The sequence below is a fragment of the Oncorhynchus tshawytscha genome, linkage group LG01 (genome assembly GCF_018296145.1).
Source record: "Oncorhynchus tshawytscha isolate Ot180627B linkage group LG01, Otsh_v2.0, whole genome shotgun sequence".
Taxonomy (NCBI): Eukaryota; Metazoa; Chordata; class Actinopteri; order Salmoniformes; family Salmonidae; genus Oncorhynchus; species Oncorhynchus tshawytscha.
In genome coordinates, this window is record NC_056429.1 from 11,685,375 (window position 1) to 11,707,672 (window position 22,298).

A 22,298-nucleotide genomic window follows, 5' to 3' on the forward strand; every position below is an offset into this window, starting at 1 on the left:
CATCCAAATATGACAAAGTAGATACAGATTATATGTCTTCTATGGTAATTGTTCATACTGAGACACCATTCATGTCACGTACAACACTACGGTGAGCCAGAGAGATCAAACTGCACAGAGAGAGCTGTATGAGAGCATCCGTAAAGAATCCCACAGGGATGGGAGCTGTTGCATCGTTCTCTTGTAACTCCCACATTTTTCACGTATAAACAGTACACACATACACAAACAATATACTTACTGAGACAAACACACTAGACTTCACAATGACAACAGTATTAGATTAAATATGTATCAATATTTATAATAGTAGGCAGCAAAGCATTAAGTATTGAGGGAGAAAACACACACACACACATAAACAAACAAAACATGCACTACACACACACACACACACACACACACACCACACAATACACCTCTCTCCCTACTTTTTAGGATCAGCAGCGCAGCAGCAAAGAGCTGTAAACATTAATATTCACTCCATGTTGTCGTGCAGAGAGAAGGAAAGGTGTAGAGTGAGAGAGAGGGGAGGAAAGGTGTAGCGAGAGAGAGAGAGAAAGAGAGAGAGAGCGAGAGAGGAGCAGGGGGAGAGAGAGAGAGAGGGGAAAGGTGTAGAGAGAGATCGAGAGAGAGAGGACGAAAGGTGTAGAGAGAGAGAGAGAGAGAGAGAGCGAGAGAGAGCGAGAGAGAGGGACGAAAGGTGTAGAGAGAGATCGAGAGAGATCGAGAGAGAGAAGAGAGCGAGAGAGAGGACGAAAGATGTAGAGAGAGATCGAGAGAGAGAGAGAGAGAGAGAGAGAGAGAGAGAGAGAGAGAGAGAGAGAGAGAGAGAGAGAGAGAGAGAGAAGGTATAAGGGAGTAGTGGCAGCACTATGCAGTCATCCCCCAGTCGTATGGTCTAGTCTGGCAGAGCTTTCTTACCTGGGTGTGCTTCTCTTCACAGCACTATCCTTCCACCCTCTCAGATCAACCCTTCGACACACAGCAATCTGAAGAGACCGCTGTTATCCCACAGCTCCACAGGCGACAGCCTCGTCTAGGTATATGCAGCAAGAGGCTGTACGGTAGCCTTGGCAACAGAGCTAGAATGAGGGAGAGGGATGGAGAGAGAGAGAGAGAGAGAGAGAGAGTAGGGAGGGGGAGGAGGGAGGAATCATAACAAATCACTGAGCAGTGAACACCCCCATTGTCCCCTCTTCTCCTTCCAAGCTTTAGGTATTGCCACCCACCTCTCTCTCTCTCTCTCTCTCTCTCTCTCTCCTTTCCCTCTCTCTCTATTGCTCATCATCTCTTTCTTCCTCCCTCTAGTCAGCCTCTACTACATCATCAACCATTGCTTCCCTTTATGTCAGGGATGGGCTGGTGACCCGCCTGATCAATCCCCCAACCCCAAAAAATAAAAAAATAAAAAGATTGATTTACTTTATTGTTATATTGTCATTCATCTTCAGGATGTATTTGCTGTAGCAAAATAAAATACAAATGTTTATATATGCACCGTACAGTATATATAAACAGACGTTCATACGACAGTGAAAAACTATTAAGACAACAAAACAAAAATATTATTTAATCAAGACCCAGATTGCAAATATAAAGATCCAGTCAAATATAAAGATCCATAAACTGGAGGCCTCTTACACTTCAGTGATGTGATGCAAAAATACTAGCGAAATGCATAGCACTCAGGATTAGAAAGGCTTTACTAGGTATTGTTCATCCTAATCAGACAGTTTTTTTTACATGGATGATACATTGGAGATAATAGATGACAACTACTAGAAATAATAAAACATAATTAAATATCTAAGAAGCCAGGCCTGGTATTTATAGCGGATTTTGCAAAGGACTTTGATAAAGTAAGACTGGATTTTATTTATAAATGCCTGGATTTTTTCAATTTTGGTGATTCTCATATAAAATGGGTCTAAGTAATCTATAGCAACCACAGGTGTAAAATAGGAAATAGCAGCTACTTCTCAGTTTTGAATTGTCAAGAGGAGTTAAACAAAGGTGTTCGCTGTTACCATATATATTTGTTATGGCCATTGAAGTGCTAGCTATTAAAATTAGATCACATAACATTAGAAGACTAGAAATCCAAAGCTTAAAAACAAAGTTGTCCATGTATGCCGATGACTCAAGTTTGATATTAAGTCCACAAGCTAGATCCCTGCAATGTCTCATTAAAGATCTAGATAACTTTTATGGACTCTCGGGACTAAAACCTAGTTATGATAAGTGTACAATAGTACGTATTGTATATTTTAAAAATACTTTTACATATCCTGCAGTTTACCTATAAAATGGGCTGATGGTGAAGTAGACATACTTGGTATTCATATCACAAAATATATAAATTAACTCTCCACAATGAATTTCAATAGAAAACTTGTAAACATGGAGAGGTAAATACTTGTCTATTTATGGAAAAATTGCCCTGATTAAGTCTTTAGTCATATTTCAGTTTACTCAGTTATTTAAGGCACTGCCTACTCCTGATGGTTCCTTTTTCAAGTCATGTGAGCAAAATATATTCAGCTTTATCTGGGATGCTAAACCAGACAAGATAAAGCATGCCTATCTATATAATGAATATGAATGAGAGATTATTAAATATAAAAGCACTAAACCTCTCTCTAAAATCTTATCCAAACATTTTACTTGAACCTTAAATGGTTCTCAAGTAGATTACGAAGAAAAGCTCATATATTGTTTAAAAAGCCTTTTTGCCTTTGTGCAGATTGACATGTCTCATTTTCAGTTAATTAAAAATGTAACATTTTTCAAAGTATCTCGCTTTTTAAAACATGTGTTGCAGAGCTGGCTACAATTACACCCCCCTGAAAAGTTACAACAAATATTATGGCTGAACTCAAATGTGCTGGTTGATAAAATACCTGTATTTATGGGAAAGGGTATTTTGTTTTTAAATTATATTGTAAATTGGAATGGTAGAGTTATTGTCAGGCATATGTGTATAGGTGGCAGGGAAGTCAGACGCAGGAGAGTCAAACAGAGTGTAAAATGGAGTCTTTTAATAATGTCATAGTAACATGCTCCATAACACTAAACAGGAAAAAGAACATAAACAAATATGGGTACGATGACCTGTCGCGCACCTATACAACAAAAACACTACGCTGACAATAAACAATCTCTGACAAAGACATCAAATCAAATCAAATTTTATTTGTCACATACACATGGTTAGCAGATGTTAATGCGAGTGTAGCGAAATGCTTGTGCTTCTAGTTCCGACAATGCAGTAATAACAAACAAGTAATCTAACTAACAATTCCAAAAAACTACTGTCTTATACACAGTGTCAGGGGATAAAGAATATGTACATAAGGATATATGAATGAGTGATGGTACAGAGCAGCATAGGCAAGATACAGTAGATGATATCGAGTACAGTATATACATATGAGATGAGTATGTAAACCAAGTGGTATAGTTAAAGTGGCTAGTGATACATGTATTACATAAGGATGCAGTCGATGATATAGAGTACAGTATCTACGTATGCATATGAGATGAATAATGTAGGGTAAGTAACATTATATAAGGTAGCATTGTTTAAAGTGGCTAGTGATATATTTACATCATTTCCCATCAATTCCCATTATTAAAGTGGCTGGAGTAGAGTCAGTGTCATTGACAGTGTGTTGGCAGTAGCCACTCAATGTTAGTGGTGGCTGTTTAACGGTCTGATGGACTTGAGATAGAAGCTGTTTTTCAGTCTCTCGGTCCCAGCTTTGATGCACCTGTACTGACCTCGCCTTCTGGATGACAGCGGGGTGAACAGGCAGTGGCTCGGGTGGTTGATGTCCTTGATGATCTTTATGGCCTTCCTGTAGCATCGGGTGGTGTAGGTGTCCTGGAGGGCAGGTAGTTTGCCCCCGGTGATGCGTTGTGCAGACCTCACTACCCTCTGGAGAGCCTTACGGTTGAGGGCGGTGCAGTTGCCATACCAGGCGGTGATACAGCCCGCCAGGATGCTCTCGATTGTGCATCTGTAGAAGATTGTGAGTGCTTTTGGTGACAAGCCGAATTTCTTCAGCCTCCTGAGGTTGAAGAGGCGCTGCTGCGCCTTCCTCACGATGCTGTCTGTGTGAGTGGACCAATTCAGTTTGTCTTTGATGTGTATGCCGAGGAACTTAAAACTTGCTACCCTCTCCACTACTGTTCCATCGATGTGGATGGGGGTGTTCCCTCTGCTGTTTCCTGAAGTCCACAATCATCTCCTTAGTTTTGTTGACGTTGAGTGTGAGGTTATTTTCCTGACACCACACTCCGAGGGCCCTCACCTCCTCCCTGTAGGCCGTCTCGTCGTTGTTGGTAATCAAGCCTACCACTGTTGTGTCGTCCGCAAACTTGATGATTGAGTTGGAGGCGTGCGTGGCCACGCAGTCGTGGGTGAACAGGGAGTACAGGAGAGGGCTCAGAACGCACCCTTGTGGGGCCCCAGTGTTGAGGATCAGCGGGGAGGAGATGTTGTTGCCTACCCTCACCACCTGGGGGCGGCCCGTCAGGAAGTTCAGTACCCAGTTGCACAGGGCGGGGTCGAGACCCAGGGTCTCAAGCTTGATGACGAGCTTGGAGGGTACTATGGTGTTGAATGCCGAGCTGTAGTCGATGAACAGCATTCTCACATAGGTATTCCTCTTGTCCAGATGGGTTAGGGCAGTGTGCAGTGTGGTTGAGATTACATCGTCTGTGGACCTATTTGGGCGGTAAGCAAATTGGAGTGGGTCTAGGGTGTCAGGTAGGGTGGAGGTGATATGGTCCTTGACTAGTCTCTCAAAGCACTTCATGATGACGGATGTGAGTGCTACGGGGCGGTAGTCGTTTAGCTCAGTTACCTTAGCTTTCTTGGGAACAGGAACAATGGTGGCCCTCTTGAAGCATGTGGGAACAGCAGACTGGTATAGGGATTGATTGAATATGTCTGTAAACACACCGGCCAGCTGGTCTGCGCATGCTCTGAGGGCGCGGCTGGGGATGCCGTCTGGGCCTGCAGCCTTGCGAGGGTTAACACGTTTAAATGTCTTACTCACTTCGGCTGCAGTGAAGGAGAGACCGCATGTTTTCGTTGCAGGCCATGTCAGTGGCACTGTATTGTCCTCAAAGCGGGCAAAAAAGTTATTTAGTCTGCCTGGGAGCAAGACATCCTGGTCCGTGACTGGGCCGGGTTTCTTCCTGTAGTCCGTGATTGACTGTAGACCCTGCCACATGCCTCTTGTGTCTGGGCCGTTGAATTGAGATTCTACTTTGTCTCTGTACTGGCGCTTAGCTTGTTTGATAGCCTTGCGGAGGGAATAGCTGCACTGTTTGTATTCAGTAATGTTACCAGACACCTTGCCCTGATTAAAAGCAGTGGTTCGCGCCTTCAGTTTCACACGAATGCTGCCATCAATCCACGGTTTCTGGTTAGGGAATGTTTTAATCGTTGCTATGGGAACGACATCTTCAACGCACGTTCTAATGAACTCGCACACCGAATCAGCGTATTCGTCAATGTTGTTGTCTGACGCAATAGAAACATCTCCCAGTCCACGTGATGGAAGCAGTCTTGGAGTGTGGAGTCAGCTTGGTCGGACCAGCGTTGGACAGACCTCAGCGTGGGAGCCTCTTGTTTTAGTTTCTGTCTGTATGCAGGGATCAACAAAATGGAGTCGTGTTCAGCTTTTCCGAAAGGGGGGCGGGGCAGGGCCTTATATGCGTCGTGGAAGTTAGAGTAACAATGATCCAGGGTCTTTCCACCCCTGGTTGCGCAATCGATATGCTGATAAAATTTAGGGAGTCTTGTTTTCAGATTAGCCTTGTTAAAATCCCCAGCTACAATGAATGCAGCCTCCGGATAAATCGTTTCCAGTTTGCAGATTTAAATAAAGTTTGTTCAGAGCCATCGATGTGTCTGCTTGGGGGGGGATATATACGGCTGTGATTATAATCGAAGAGAATTCTCTTGGTAGATAATGCGGTCTACATTTGATTGTGAGGAATTCTAAATCAGGTGAACAGAAGGATTTGAGTTCCTGTATGTTTCTTTCATCACACCATGTCACGTTGGCCATGAGGCATACGCCCCCGCCCCTCCTCTTACCAGAAAGATTTTTGTTTCTGTCGGCGCGATGCGTGGAGAAACCCGCTGGCTGCACCGCTTCGGATAGCGTCTCTCCAGTTAGCCATGTTTCCGTGAAGCATAGAACGTTACAGTCTCTGATGTCCCTCTGGAATGCTACCCTTGCTCGGATTTCATCAACCTTGTTGTCAAGAGACTGGACATTGGCAAGAAGAATGCTAGGGAGTGGTGCACGATGTGCCCGTCTCCGGAGTCTGACCAAAGACCGCTTCGTTTCCCTCTTTTTCTGAGTCGTTTTTTTGGGTCGCTGCATGTAATCAAATCAAATCAAATCAAATCCACTCCGTTGTCCTGGTTGTAAGGCAGAACACAGGATCCACGTCGCGAAAAACATATTCTTGGTCGTACTGATGGTGAGTTGACGCTGATCTTATATTCAGTAGTTCTTCTCGGCTGTATGTAATGAAACCTAAGATGACCTGGGGTACTAGTGTAAGAAATAACACGTAAAATAGTTTCCTAGGAACGCGAAGCGAGGCGGCCATCTCTGTCGGCGCCGGAATGAGGGGAAACAGAGGGTTAAATACACAACAGGTAATGAATGGGATTGAAAACAGGTGTTTGGGAAGACAAGACAAAACCAATGGAAAATGAAAAGTGGATCAATGATGGCTAGAAGAGCGGTGACGTCGAACGCCGAGCACCGCCTGAACAAGGAGAGGCAACGACTTCGGCAGAAGTCGTGACAGTTATGTCTTTCATGGAGTCATCAGAATTGTATGGGAAGGTCTGCTCAATCCAAGATTATAACCAATTGATTACAGCATTACCCCAAAAATGGAGGAGGCAGGTGGCAGCGGGAGTCGGTAGGGAACTGGTCTGTCTGCACAATATAAAACACACGGAGGAATAAACACAGCATAAATAGGAAAGTATACCAGTTTCATTTGAGGACCAGGATGTTGACAGCTGTGCCATACAGATTTGCTGTGCCATACAGCTGTGCCATTCAGAAAATAGTTGGGAAGAGATTTTTGATGTACCGAATCCATGGTACAGGGTGTATGAGTTGATAAATAAAATGATGCAAGATTCAAGATTTCGTACTTTTCAGCTAAAATTATTATATAGAATTCTTGCCACCAACAGAATGTTGAATATTTGGGGCATACAATCATCGCAGCTCTGCAGATTTTGTTGTGAGAATCAATAGACCAACAGAATCAATAGACCATTTGGTTTTGATATTGCCCTCAGGTAGCCTGTTTCTGGTTGAGGGGCAGCTCTCGAGGGATCTTGGAGGGCTGGTGGCCTGGCGGTTGGGAGCTTGGGCCAGTGGCTAATGGATCGCTGGTTCGGGTCCCCGTTTTTTAACTTGTGGGAGATCTGTCGACGTGCCCTTGAGCAGGGCGTTGGCCCTGCTTGCTTCAGTGTGTTGCTCCGGATGGGAGTCTGTTAGATGACTAATGTGATGTAGTTGTTGAGCGGCTTTACTGTAAGTATATGTTATGTTAGAAATATAAAAATGTAAACAAATACAAATTTAAAGTGAACAACTTATCTTGTCGCATCTTCCGAGCTTTGCACATAAAATTTGCAACTAGGAATACTTATTTCCTAAATAGCCATTCAAGTTTTTCTTCATCTCTAATCCAGAATAGTTCCTGATTTCCACGCAACATCATATCAAACAGTACAGCTCTCAAATCATTATATAAAATAAAATAAAATAAAAAAGTTAATTCGGAACCACCCCTAAATCAAAGACATAGTCACAGTCGCTCTTATTCATCCCTAAATCAAGGACATAGTCACAGTCGCTCTTATTCATCCCTAAATCAAAGAGATAGTCACAGTCGCTCTTATTCATCCCTAAATCAAAGACATAGTCACAGTCGCTCTTATTGATCCCTAAATCACAGACTTGGTCATAGTCGCTCTTCTTCATCTATGCCATTGAACCTACCTACTTCAATTGCCAGAGGCAATATCCGGGTTCTCAACTGGGCATACAAGGACCTTTGGTTTCTGGTTTGGTGAGAGGTGACATAAGGTTCTAGATCTTAGCTGTTTTCTGGTTGGATGTTCTGAGTTTTGGTTTTAGCCATATGTCAGTTGACAATTTTTCTTTGTAGCTAAGTGTTATCTTGTGTTTGAGCCTATTGACATTTTTTATTTTTTATTTTAATTGTACCTTTATTTATCCTATTGACATTGCATCATAACTTGTTTCAATATATATGTTGTAGATCAGCTTCCTTAAATATAGCATTGCGTTCCTTTGTCGAAGAGTAGTTCTGTGTTTTATCCCAATTGAAACCTTGTTTGTTATTCTGTCCTCTGACATATTGATAAGACAGTTCCATAACCTAATCATTTCACCTCTCTGTCTTATTTCACAGTGCTCTCAACCCATGTCTCCTTCAATAGCAAGGCTTGGGGCAAACTTATGCAGTCAAAGAAAACATCATATTGCTCTATTCTGAGTAGAGTTTGCTCTTTCGGATTCTTTAAAATCCTAGATTCCAGAACTGAAAAAGTGTGTGCGAGCAAAGAGGCCTACAAACCTGACTCAGTTACACCAGCTCTGTCAGGAGGAATGGGCTAAAGTTCACCCAACTTATTGTGGGAAGCTTGTGGAAGGCTACCTGAAACGTTTGACCCAAGTTAAACAATTTAAAGGCAATGCTACCAAATACTAATTGAGTGTATGTAAACTTCTGACCCACTGGGAATGTGATGAAAGAAATAAAAGCTGAAATAAATATTTCTCTCAACTATTATTCTGACACTTCACGTTCTGAAAATAAAGTGGTGATCCTAACTGACCTAAAACAGGCACTTTTTACTCGGATTAAATGTCAGGAATTGTGAAAAACTGGTTTAAATGTATTTGGCTAAGGTGTTTGTAAACTTCCGACTTCAACTGTATGTGCATTAGCCATGGTCTTTACAGATGTTCAGTGTACTACCAACGTTCTACCTGCAGAATCTGATAAATATTTTATACCCTCTTCAAATGTCATACATTCATCAAAAAGGAAACAAAGATCATACATTCATCAAAAAGGAAACCAAGATCATACATTCATCAAAAAGGAAACCAAGATCATACATTCATCAAAAAGGAAACCAAGATCATACATTCATCAAAAAGGAATCCAAGATCATACATTCATCAAAAAGGAATCCAAGATCATACATTCATCAAAAAGGAAACCAAGATCATACATTCATCAAAAAGGAAACCAAGATCATACATTCATCAAAAAGGAATCCAAGATCATACATTCATCAAAAAGGAATCCAAGGTATTAGTATGAACTAGTGTACTTTATGGGCATTGCTCCAAAAGAGAAGTAATGAATACTTCTTACTGTACCCATTTGTCTGATGTGCATTATCTTGGTTTTTATCTTGGTTAATCATTCATCTCCCTTTGGAACACCAGAGTTTGACAGTGTTCAGCATACATCGCAAATCAAACTCACTCTCTGAAAGGAGGACAATATCATCTGCGTACAATAGTCTCCCCAAAATTGTGCAATCTCATTTAACAATCTCATTTAAGGTTTGCATGCTTGATTTGCTGTGCCAAGTAATTTACAAAAACAGAAAAGAAAGTTGGGGAAAGCACATCTCCTTGTTTGACTCCAAACAGAGTGGGGAAACCATCCGGCCTCCAACTCATTTACTGATCCACAGGAGACTGGAGCTCTACATAGGAAACCATCCAGTTTCCAACTCATCTACTGGTCCACAGGAGACTGGAGTTCTATATAGGAAACCATCCAGTCTCCAACTCATTTACTGGTCCACAGGAGACTGGAGCTCTATATAGGAAACCATCCATTCTCCAACTTATTTACTGGTCCACAGGAGACTGGAGTTCTATATAGGAAACCATCCATTCTCCAACTTATTTACTGGTCCACAGGAGACTGGAGCTCTATATAGGAAACCATCCAGTCTCCAACGTATTTACTGGTCCACAGGAGACTGGAGCTCTATATAGGAAACCATCCATTCTCCAACTTATTTACTGGTCCACAGGAGACTGGAGTTCTATACAGAGCATTTAACATCCATTTACCATGCACGCCGACATGTACAAGTTTGAAAACAAGAAAATCCCTATTTACCCAATCAAAGGACTATTGGAAATCAATAAAACATAAACAGAGCTGCCAACTCGCACGCATTGGCCGAGATCAGACACACGCATTTGACCATCTTCTCACGCTCACATGCCACACCTCTTATATGAACGCATTGAAAAGTACTGCATTTGTCTAATCAGTCAATTGTATAGTCAGTGTGTTAATGTTTCAGCTGTGCTCCAAATCGCTTTGAAATCGTAGCATCTGCACCTGCAATTTAACATCACGAGCGGAACCTCTGTCATTGTCCTGTCTTATCACAGCACTGTGAATCCCGGAACATTGAAGCATATGATTGGTCTAGTTATGTAAGGGATCAAGGGGATTGGATGCACGTTTTAAAGAAACAGCCCTCAAGATTAGGAGACTGGAGCTGAATGGAGAGAGTTGATAAAACTGTAAAAAATGCAGCATGGTAACGCTGTTTTATGTGCAATGTTGTCAACAAAATGAGGTTGCTGTTACTTCCGCCCGTATTGCAGAACGCTGCCTTTTGACATCATGTAATAAAGTCTCTTTTATCCACACTTGCATTAGTCCCCTCATTTGGTGATTGGAATTTAAAGGCTCTGCATGGTCAATCTGATGTCTGCAGTGGCCGTACACCATTTACTGCGATGCGGCCTCTGCAGATGTCAGAGCATTCATACTTCTTGCAATTTGCGGAGCAGAGCTGTTGTGAAGGAAGTTCTCAAGGAAGCGAGTTTGTGTTAATAAAGGACCTTCCGCCCCCCACCTACAGTCAACCAATCATGTCAATGCGGAGCTACAGTGGCTTGCGAAAGTATTCACCCCCTTGTCATTTTTCCTATTTTTTTGCCTTACAACCTGGAATAAAAATAGATTTTTGGGGGGAGGTTTGTATCATTTCATTTACACAACATGTCTACCACTTTGAGGATGCAAAATATTTTTTTCTTGTGAAAAAATAAGAAATAAGACAAAAAAACAGAACACTCGAGCATAACTATTCACACCACACCACACCACACCACACCAAAGTCAATACTATGTGGATCCACCTTTTGCAGCAATTACAGCTGCAAGTCTCTTGGGGTATGGCTCCATAAGCTTGGCACATCTAGCCACTGGGATATTGCCCATTCTTAAAGGCAAACTGCCCCAGCTCCTTCAAGTTGGATGGGTTCAGCTGGTGTACAGCAATCTTTAAGTCATGCCACAAATTCTCAATTGGATTGAGGTCTGGGCTTTGCCTAGGACATTCCAAGACATTTAAATGTTTCCCCTTAAACCACTTGAGTATTACTTTAGCAGTATGCTTAGGGACATTGTCCTGCTGGAAGGTGAACCTCCGTCCCAGTCTCAAATCTCTGGAAGACTGAAACAGGTTTCCCTCAACAATATCCCTGTATTAAGCACCATCCATCATTCCTTCAATTCTGACTAGTTTCCCATTCCCTGCCGATTAGAAACATCCCCACGGCATGATGCTGCCTTCACCATGCTTCACTGTGAGGATGGTGTCCTCGGGGTGATGGGAGGTGTTGGGTTTGCGCCAGACATAGCGGTTTCCTTGATGGCCAAAAAGCTCAATTTTAGTCTCATTTTACCAGAGTACCTTCTTCCATATGTTTGGTGAGTCTCCTACATGCCTTTTGGCAAACACCAAATGTGTTTGCTTATTTCTTTCTTTAAGAAATTGCTTTTTTTCTGGCCACTCTTCCATAAAGCCCAGCTCTGTGGAGTGCATGGCTTAAAGTGGTCCTATGGACAGATACTCCAATGTCCGCTGTGGAGCTTTGCAGCTCCTTCAGGTTTATCTTTGGTCTCTTTGCAGCCTCTCTGATTAATGCCCTCCTTGCCTGGTCTTTGAATATTGGTGGGCGGCCCTGTCTTCGCAGGTTTGACGTGGTGCCATATTCTTTCCATTTTTTAATAATGGATTTAATGGTGCTCCGTGGGACGTTCAAAGTTTCTGATATTTTTTCCAACCCAACCCTGATCTGTACTTCTCCACAACTTTGTCCCTGACCTGCTTGGAGAGCTCCTTGGTCTTCATGGTGCCGCTTGCTTGGTGGTGCCCCTTGCTTAGCGGTGTTGCAGACTCTGGGGCCTTTCAGAACAAGTGTATATATACTGAGATCTTGTGACAGAACATGTGACACTTTTTGATTGCACACAGGTGGACTTTATTTAACTAATGATGTGACCTCTGAAGGTAATTGGTTGTACCAGATCTTATTTAGGGGCTTCATAGCAAAGGGGGTGAATACATATGCACGCATCACTTTTCCTTTTTCCCCCTTTAAAAAAAAAAACAATTATTTATTTTCACTTCACCAATTTGAACTATTGTGTGTATGTCCATTACATGAAATCCAAATAAAAATCTATTTAAATGACAGGTTGTAATGCAACAAAATAGAAGAAACGCCAAGGGGGATGAATACTTTTGCAAGGCACTGTATTTACTTAATAGTCTGATCAGTGGAACAATTATTATTCTTAACAATGGGATAAAATATAGGGTAACTACTGTGCTTTCCAGCAAGAACACTACTTATTTTAGTATTCCACTTCTTCCCAGATTTGCCAGTGTAATCACATATTTGAAATCTCATATGACTACTTGTGTCTTTGAAAATGAATTATATGAGGGTAGGTATTTTTGCAGCCAGTCATGGACAGTTTTGAATAAGTCATACCAATAAGAACTGGATATTAAATGCTCCAGGCCTCAAATATAATGTTTAGCTATTTTAGTGTTTGTCCACATGCTAGGCAGAGATGGTAGGGGGACTCACAACTCATAAACGCATCATATTCTGTCTATGTAGAGCAAGATGATGGCAAGGATCTTCAACGTAGGCATTAACCAGGGAATTTTCCTAACTCTTTTTGGACCCAATTTGCTGATTTCATTCCAAAATTGCTGAGGTTTGTTACTTTGCAGTTGTTCGGAATGCAGTGCTTGGGCCCTTCTGAATCTCCTCTTATAGAAACTAGGCTTGTTTTCAAAGATATGTTGGCATTGATTAAACTCTTCTCTTAAACCTCTTCTCATTAACTTGTTTTCTGCAACTCTCATTACAGACCACAAATTACTTATCTTTATTCCAATACAGTTGACCAATTTTCTGCGGTCTCTCAGCCTTGGATTATACTGATTTACCAGGTAAACATGTTTCAATTGCCTCATGTAGTACATTTCAGAACTGGCTATAATGCTGATCAATATTATATTGTGCTTTCAGGCAGGCTTCCAGGTTATCAATAAGGTCCATAAGAACAGTACATGACATATCAGATGAAAGAAAATGGTCAGGTAGGTTTCTAAGACTTCTTTTGGTCTGATTTGGACTTGACTTAGATGAGCCTACATCCTTAGATATTTTTTATTTTATTTAACCAGGCAAGTCAGTTAAGAACAAATTCTTATTTTAGAAAGACAGCCTACCCCAGACAAACCCTGCCCTACCCCAGACAAACCCTGCCCTACCCCAGACAAACCCTGCCCTACCCCAGACAAACCCTGCCCTACCCCAGACAAACCCTGCCCTACCCCAGACAAACCCTGCCCTACCCCAGACAAACCCTGCCCTACCCCAGACAAACCCTGACAAACCATGCCCTACCCCAGACAAACCCTGCCCTACCCCAGACAAACCCTGCCCTACCCCAGACAAACCCTGCCCTACCCCAGACAAACCCTGCCCTACCCCAGACAAACCCTGCCCTAACCCAGACAAACCCTGCCCTAACCCAGACAAACCCTGCCCTAATCCATTCAACACTGGGACAATTGTGCGCCACACTATGGGACTCTCGACCACAGACGGTTGTGATACAACCTGGGAATGAACCCGGGTTTAGTAGTGATGCCTCAAGCATTGAGATGCAGAGCCTTAGACTGCTGCGCCAACTCAGGAGCACAAAAGTGTGAGATGAGCCTACCTCCTTAGATGAGTCTACCTCCTTAAATGACTCTACCTCCTTAGATGAGTCTACCGCCTTAGATGAGCCTACCTCCTTAGATGAATCTACCTCCTTAGATGCGCCTACCTTCTGAGATGTGCCTACCTTCTTAGATGAGCCTACCTCCTTAGATGAATCTACCTTCTTAGATGAATCTACCTCCTTAGATGAATCTACCTCCTTAGATGAATCTACCTCCTTAGATGAATCTACCTCCTTAGATGAGCCTACCTCCTTAGATGAGCCTACTTTCTAAGATGAGCCTACCTCCTTAGATGAATCTACCTCCTTAGATGAGCCTACCTTCTAAGATGAGCCTACCTCCTTAGATGAGCCTACCTTCTAAGATGAGCCTACCTCCTTAGATGAGCCTACCTTCTAAGATGAGCCTACCTCCTTAGATGAGCCTACCTTCTAAGATGAGCCTACCTCCTTAGATGAGCCTACCTCCTTAGATGAGCCTACCTTCTAAGATGAGCCTACCTCCTTAGATGAGCATACATCACCTTCCTCCCCTGTATAGTTTCCCACCATGAATTTCAGGACCAAACGTTGAATGATCAGGCATTCTACTGTGGTCTCCAATCAGACCAATACATTCAGGACCTTTACTTTCCCCAAGCTCAGTTGAGGTCATTACATTGAACTCCACACATGTATTGAGACAGTCATGGGGTGTTACAATACAGTCAACAACTGCTTTTCCCTTTGTTGATACTGATGTGAAATGATCATTTTGTGGTGATAATCTACCATTCATAATGAAGCACATTGCGGTAAAGCATCCTTTAAGAATTCAATGAATGTTTCCCCATGCCTACTTCCACCTGTGTCTAAAGCAACTCAAGGTGCAATACCATCAATGTTAATTATAAACTGGGTAGTTCGAGCCCTGAATGCAGATTGGATGAAAGCCATGGCATATCAGACTGTATACCATGTGCAGCAAGTAGCCGAGTGGTTAGACTAGTAACCTAGTGGTTAGACAGTAATTGGACTAGTAACCGAAAGGTTGCAAGATTGAATCCCTGAGCTGACAAAGTAAACATCTGTCGTTCTGCCCCTGAACAAGGTTAGTTAACCCACTGTTCCTAGGCCGTCATTGAAAATAAGAATTTGTTCTTACCTAACTTGCCTAGTTTAAAAAAGAAAACACCATGGGTGTGACGAAACATTTATTTTTACTGCTCTAATTACATTGGTAACCAGTTTATAATAGCAGTAAGCTACCTCGGGGGTTTGTGATTTATTGCCAATATACCACGGCTAAGGGTTGTATCCATAAGAACAGCCCTTAGCCGTGGTATATTGGCCATATACCACACCCACCCGGGTCTTATTGCTTAATTATACAACCTTTCAGATCGGAGATTTGAAATATAAAGCACATAGCATCAGTGTCCACAGAATACACCTGCTGACAAAGCCACTTGTTTAGGAACTCAGTCGGGGTCTCAACTTCCTGTTGAGTTAGAATAGTAGAATACACAAGGTGCAATTCTGAAATGCGGTTGTGGATCAGCAGTTTCTCTCTTGTTATGTCAGTCACTGACAGTCACTCCAAAAAATGGATTGGTAAATTAGTCTAGCCAGATATCTAAACTAGTTTTAATCATGGTTGAATTATCGACCGTGGGGCACACATTGATTTTGTTAGTCAGTCTCACTCAGATATCATAATAAGAATAGCAATAATTTCTCCCCAACTTACTGCAAAATGGGTAGAACTGCAGAAATGTTGTTGTAAAACTGCTAATTCTTCTCTCCGCCCAATGGTAAAATGTGTAGAACTGCAGGAAAAACCTTTGAGCCACTGCGACTCCCATCCCCTCCCTTTCTCATACTCACTCACTCCCTCACTTACTCTCTCTCTCACTCAATATCTCTCACTCCATCTCCCATCCCTCTCTCTCTCTCTCTTTCTCTCTCCCTCCTGTCCTGCCATATGGTAGTTTCCTCTGGCAGCTCTCTGAACTGAACAGTAGAAACACAGTCAATAGCCCATCTACACAAATCCACATGCTCCCCCCTCTCTATCTCTCTGTCTCTGTGTATGTCCCCCCTCTCTATCTCTCTGTCTCTGTGTATGTCTCCCCTCTCTCTCTCTGTCTCTGTGTATGTCCCCCTCTCTCACTGTCTCTGTGTATGTCCAGCTCTCTGAACTGAACAGTAGAAACACAGTCAATAGCCCATCTACACAAATCCACATGCTCCCCCTCTCTATCTCTCTGTCTCTGTCTCTGTGTATGTCCCCCTCTCTCTCTGTCTCTGTGTATGTCCCCCTCTCTATCTCTCTGTCTCTGTGTATGTCCCCCTCTCTCTCTCTGTCTCTGTGTATGTCCCCCTCTCTCACTGTCTCTGTGTATGTCTCCCCTCTCTCTCTGTCTCTGTGTATGTCCCCCTCTCTCACTGTCTCTGTGTATGTCCCCCCCTCTCTCTCTCTGTGTGTGCCCCCCTCTCTCTCTCTCTCTCTCTCTGTCTCTGTATGTCCCCCCTCTATGTCCCCCCTCCTCCTGTGTATGTCTCTCTCTCTCTGTGTATGTCCCCCTCTCTCTCTCTGTCTGTGTATGTCCCCCTCTCTCTCTCTACTCTCTCTCTCTGTGTATGTCTCCCCCCCTCTCTCTCTGTGTATGTCCCCCTCTCTCTCTGTCTGTGTATGTCCCCCTCTCTCTCTCTCTGTTCCCCCTCTCTATGTCCTCCCCCCTCTCTCTCTCTGTGTATGTTCCCCCTCTCTCTGTCTGTGTATGTCCCCCCTCTCTCTCTCTCTATGTCCCCCCCCTCTCTCTCTGTGTATGTCCCCCCCTCTCTCTGTCTGTGTATGTCCCCCCTCTCTCTCTGTCTGTGTATGTCCCCCTCTCTCTCTCTCTGTCTGTGTATGTCCCCCCCTCTCTCTCTATGTTCCCCCCCTCTCTATCTGTGTATGTCCCCCTCTCTCTGTCTGTGTATGTCCCCCCCTCTCTCTCTCTCTCTGTATGTCCCCCCTCTCTCACTGTCTCTGTGTATGTCCCCCTCTCTCTCTCTGTCTCTGTGTATGTCCCCCCTCTCTCTCTCTCTCTCTGTCTGTGTATGTCCCCCTCTCTCTCTCTCTATGTCCCCCCTCTCTCTCTCTGTGTATGTCCCCCTCTCTCTCTCTCTGTCTCTGTGTATGTCCCCCTCTCTCTCTCTCTCTCTGTCTCTGTGTATGTCCCCCTCTCTCTCTCTATAACCCCCTCTCTCTGTCTCTGTGTATGTCCCCCTCTCTCTCTCTCTCTGTCTCTGTGTATGTCCCCCTCTCTCTCTCTCTGTCTCTGTGTATGTCCCCCTCTCTCTCTCTCTGTGTGTATGTCCCCCTCTCTCGCTCTCTGTCTCTGTCTCTGTATATGTCCCCCCTCTCTCTCTGTCTCTGTCCCCCCCTCTCTCTCTCTGTCTCTGTGTATGTCTCCCTCCTCTCCCTCTGTCTCTGTGTATGTCCCCCCTCTCTCTCTGTCTCTGTGTATGCCCCCCTCTCTCCCTCTGTCTCTGTGTATGTCCCCCTCTCTCTCTCTCTGTGTATGTCCACCCTCTCTCTCTCTCTGTCTCTGTCTCTGTGTATGTCCCCCTCTCTCTCTCTGTCTCTGTGTATGTCCCCCTCTCTCTCTCTGTCTCTGTGTATGTCCCCCCCTCTCTCTCTCTCTGTCTCTGTGTATGTCCCCCTCTCTCTCTCTGTGTGTGTATGTCTCCTCCTCTCTCTCTCTGTCTCTGTGTATGTCCCCCTCTCTCTCTCTGTCTCTGTCTCCCCTCTCTGTGTATGTCCCCTCTCTCTCTCTGTCTCTGTGTATGTCCCCCCCTGTCTCTGTGTATGTCCCCCCCTGACGGCCTACCCCGGATGACACTGGGCCAATTGTGCACCGCCCTATGGGACTCCCAATCACTGCCAGTTGTTATACAGCCTGGAATTGAACCAGGGTCTGAAGTGACACCTCTAGCACTGAGATGCAGTGCCAAAGACAGTTGCACCACTCGGGAGCCCGCAAAGATAGCTGGACATTGCTTAGAAATGGCAAACCTAGAATAATCAACCAGTGCACTGATTTCCAACCTAATCTGTATTTTTTGGGAGTACAGTGGGGGTTACATGAATGCAAACTCAAATGTGTGCAACAGTCTGCTGTAATGTTTGAAGATTCACCTGGTCTCCTAATCATAGGGGAGTGTTCCTCTGGTGGAAAAGTAGGACATCTAGTGGTGTACATCTGTCACTGCAGAACCATCATAGGGCTTACTGAAATACATCACACTTTCAGTATTGATAGGTTTTACATTTCCAGCTGATTATGCAGACCTTATTGGATCAGTGTTTACATATCCATCAACATGGTTCTTATCCTTCAGTAAAAATGTAGTTTGGGGTCACTCAGAAATGTAGTTGTTTTTGAAAGAAAAGCAATATTTTGGTCCATTAAAATAACATCAAATTGATCAGAAATACAGTGTAGACATTGTTAATGTTGTAAATGACTATTGTAGCTGGAAACAGCTGATTTTTTAATGGAATATCTACATAGGTGTACAGAGGCCCAAAAGTTACTAAAACCTTCCCCGGACCGGATTGAATGGGCTCGTGGGCTGGATCCGGCTCGTGGGCCTTATGTTGCCCACCCCTGGTCTACTGTTATCAGTATGTCAGAATTGACTTTGACCTCTATCAAGTGTAAATGTTATTGTCAGCAGCCTTCCTGTCTATCAGTGTCACATGCCTTATGCTGTGACACTGAGTGTGCTGTGACGGATGCTAATCTATCAACCAGTGGATTTGCATTTTGCAGAAGTAAAGCATTCATCTCGCTACAATAGAGTTCATATCACTTCCTTATTGGACTATCAGAATGTTGTTTAGAACTACATACCACCACTATAGTTCAGGACTAGAGTCTATCTGTGATACACTACAGTATGTGGATACCTGCTCGTCAAACATCTAATACCAAAATCATAGGCATTAATATGGAGTTGTCCCCCCTGCTGTGGGGACTTGCTTCCATTCAGCCACAAGATCATTAGTGAGGTTGGGCACTGATGTTGGGCGATTAGGCCTGTCTCACAGTCAACGTTCCAATTCATCCCAAAGGTGTTCGATGGGGTTGAGGTCAGGGCTCTATGCAGGCCAGTCAAGTTCTTCCACATCTGCAGTGAAAGGTGACATAACTAGAGCTGTGTTTGTCAGACCATAAAACATCCTGAAAATCAGCCTTCTCACGTAAACGTCTGTAGCGTGGCATGCACTGTTTCTTGCATTTCTGCACAAGTGAAAATACATCATTCACAAGTGATAATACATCATTCACAAGTGATAGGCTAATATTCTCAATGTAATGTTGTCTTTACATAGACTAAATAATGTATGTGTGAAATTAGTTTTGATTTATAATGGACCATTATCATGCACCTGTCTTGGAATATGGGCATGGGGGAAAAAGGACTGTCGTCTATGCACTTAAATAGCGAGTGGAGGACACTTTTCCCATGTTTCATTTTCATGCCAGCCAGGTAGGCGATACTCTTGTTGTAAAGATAAGCAATGTGCTTAATGTTAGGAAACTTGAGAAATAAATATAGTAGGCCTAGCCCATAGAAAGCTGATGGGATCCTCCTCTTTTTAATAGAGGCCATCTAAACACTGTTTTCTCAAGCAATTGCATAGCATATAGAACTGTTGTGCAACATTGGATTTGACTGTGATCACAATTTGTGACCACCAATGTGGAAGTAATATGGTCACCGTATCATTTCATTCCCTATTGGCCCCGCCCTCAACCTGGGGCATCTTACAACCTGTGGCTTCTTACACAGTGATGTCCCCACCCCCTCCCTGGGGCCTATTACACAGTGCCGTCCCCACCCCCTCCCTGGGGCCTATTACACAGTGACGTCCCCACCCCCTCCCTGGGGCCTATTACACAGTGACGTCCCCACCCCCTCCCTGGGGCCTATTACACAGTGACGTCCCCACCCCCTCCCTGGGGCCTATTACACAGTGACGTCCCCACCCCCTCCCTGGGGCCTATTACACAGTGACGTCCCCACCCCCTCCCTGGGGCCTATTACACAGTGACGTGCCCCACCCCCTCCCTGGGGCCTATTACACAGTGCCGTCCCCACCCCCCTCCCCGGGGCCTATTACACAGTGCCGTCCCCACCCTCTCCCTGGGGCCTATTACACAGTGCCGTCCCCATCCCCTCCCTTGGGCCTATTACACAGTGACGTCCCCACCCCCTCCCTGGGGCCTATTACACAGTGCCGTCCCCACCCCCTCCCTGGGGCCTATTACACCGTGACGTCCCCCCCCTCCCTGGGGCCTATTACACAGTGCCGTCCCCACCCTCACCCTGGGGCCTATTACACAGTGCCGTCCCCACCCTCACCCTGGGGCCTATTACACAGTGCCGTCCCCACCCCCTCCCTGGGGCCTATTACACAGTGCCGTCCCCACCCCCTCCCTGGGGCCTATTACACAGTGACGTCCCCACCCCCCCCTGGGGCCTATTACACAGTGCCGCCCTCACCCTGGGGCCTATTACACAGTGACGTCCCCACCCCCTCCCTGGGGCCTATTACACAGTGCCGTCCCCACCCTCACCCTGGGGCCTATTACACAGTGCCGTCCCCCACCCTCACCCTCACCCTGGGGCCTATTACACAGTGCCGTCCCCACCCTCACCCTGGGGCCTATTACACAGTGCCGTCCCCACCGCCACCCTGGGGCCTATTACACAGTGCCGTCCCCACCCTCACCCTGGGGCCTATTACACAGTGCCGTCCCCACCCTCACCCTGGGGCCTATTAGACAGTGCCGTCCCCACCCTCACCCTGGGGCCTATTACACAGTGCCGTCCCCACCCTCACCCTGGGGCCTATTACACAGTGACGTCCCCACCCCCTCCCTGGGGCCTATTACACAGTGACGTCCCCACCCCCCCTGGGGCCTATTACACAGTGCCGTCCCCACCCCCACCCTGGGGCCTATTACACAGTGCCGTCCCCACCCTCACCCTGGGGCCTATTACACAGTGCCGTCCCCACCCCTCCCTGGGGCCTATTACACAGTGCCGTCCCCACCCTCACCCTGGGGCCTATTACACAGTGACGTCCCTGGGGCCTATTACCCCCCCACCCCTCCCTGGGGCCTATTACACAGTGACGTCCCCACCCCCACCCTGGGGCCTATTACACAGTGACGTCCCCACCCCTCCCTGGGGCCTATTACACAGTGACGTCCCCACCCCTCCCTGGGGCCTATTACACAGTGATGTCCCCACCCTCACCCTGGGGCCTATTACACAGTGACGTCCCCACCCCCTCCCTGGGGCCTATTACACAGTGACGTCCCCACCCCCTCCCTGGGGCCTATTACACAGTGACGTCCCCACCCCCCTCCCTGGGGCCTATTACACAGTGACGTCCCCACCCTCACCCTGGGGCCTATTACACAGTGCCGTCCCCACCCTCACCCTGGGGCCTATTACACAGTGCCGTCCCCACCCTCACCCTGGGGCCTATTACACAGTGCCGTCCCCACCCTCACCCTGGGGCCTATTACACAGTGCCGTCCCCACCCTCACCCTGGGGCCTATTACACAGTGCCGTCCCCACCGCCACCCTGGGGCCTATTACACAGTGCCGTCCCCACCCTCACCCTGGGGCCTATTACACAGTGCCGTCCCCACCCTCACCCTGGGGCCTATTAGACAGTGCCGTCCCCACCCTCACCCTGGGGCCTATTACACAGTGCCGTCCCCACCCTCACCCTGGGGCCTATTACACAGTGACGTCCCCACCCCCTCCCTGGGGCCTATTACACAGTGACGTCCCCACCCCTCCCCTGGGGCCTATTACACAGTGCCGTCCCCACCCTCACCCTGGGGCCTATTACACAGTGCCGTCCCCACCCTCACCCTGGGGCCTATTACACAGTGCCGTCCCCACCCTCACCCTGGGGCCTATTACACAGTGCCGTCCCCACCCTCACCCTGGGGCCTATTACACAGTGACGTCCCCACCCCCTCCCTGGGGCCTATTACACAGTGACGTCCCCACCCTCACCCTGGGGCCTATTACACAGTGACGTCCCCACCCCTCCCCTGGGGCCTAT

General features: G+C 45.6%; 1 protein-coding gene across 2 annotated transcripts in view; it reads right to left on the minus strand.

Annotated features, from left to right (window-relative positions):
* ptpn5 (protein tyrosine phosphatase non-receptor type 5) overlaps positions 1-16,003 on the minus strand; it is a 46,532-nt gene extending 30,529 nt beyond the window's left edge. Inside the window, exons 1-2 of one of the 2 annotated variants that reach the window (XM_042331634.1) lie at positions 15,902-16,003; positions 925-1,085 (exon numbers count right to left, since the gene is read on the minus strand). The gene's annotated coding sequence lies outside the window, so the exon portion shown is untranslated. Of the gene's footprint in view, positions 1-431; positions 535-924; positions 1,086-15,901 lie in introns of those variants that run through there. The other variant, XM_042331648.1, reaches the window with a different exon arrangement.
* Between the last annotated feature and the right edge of the window lie 6,295 nt (positions 16,004-22,298).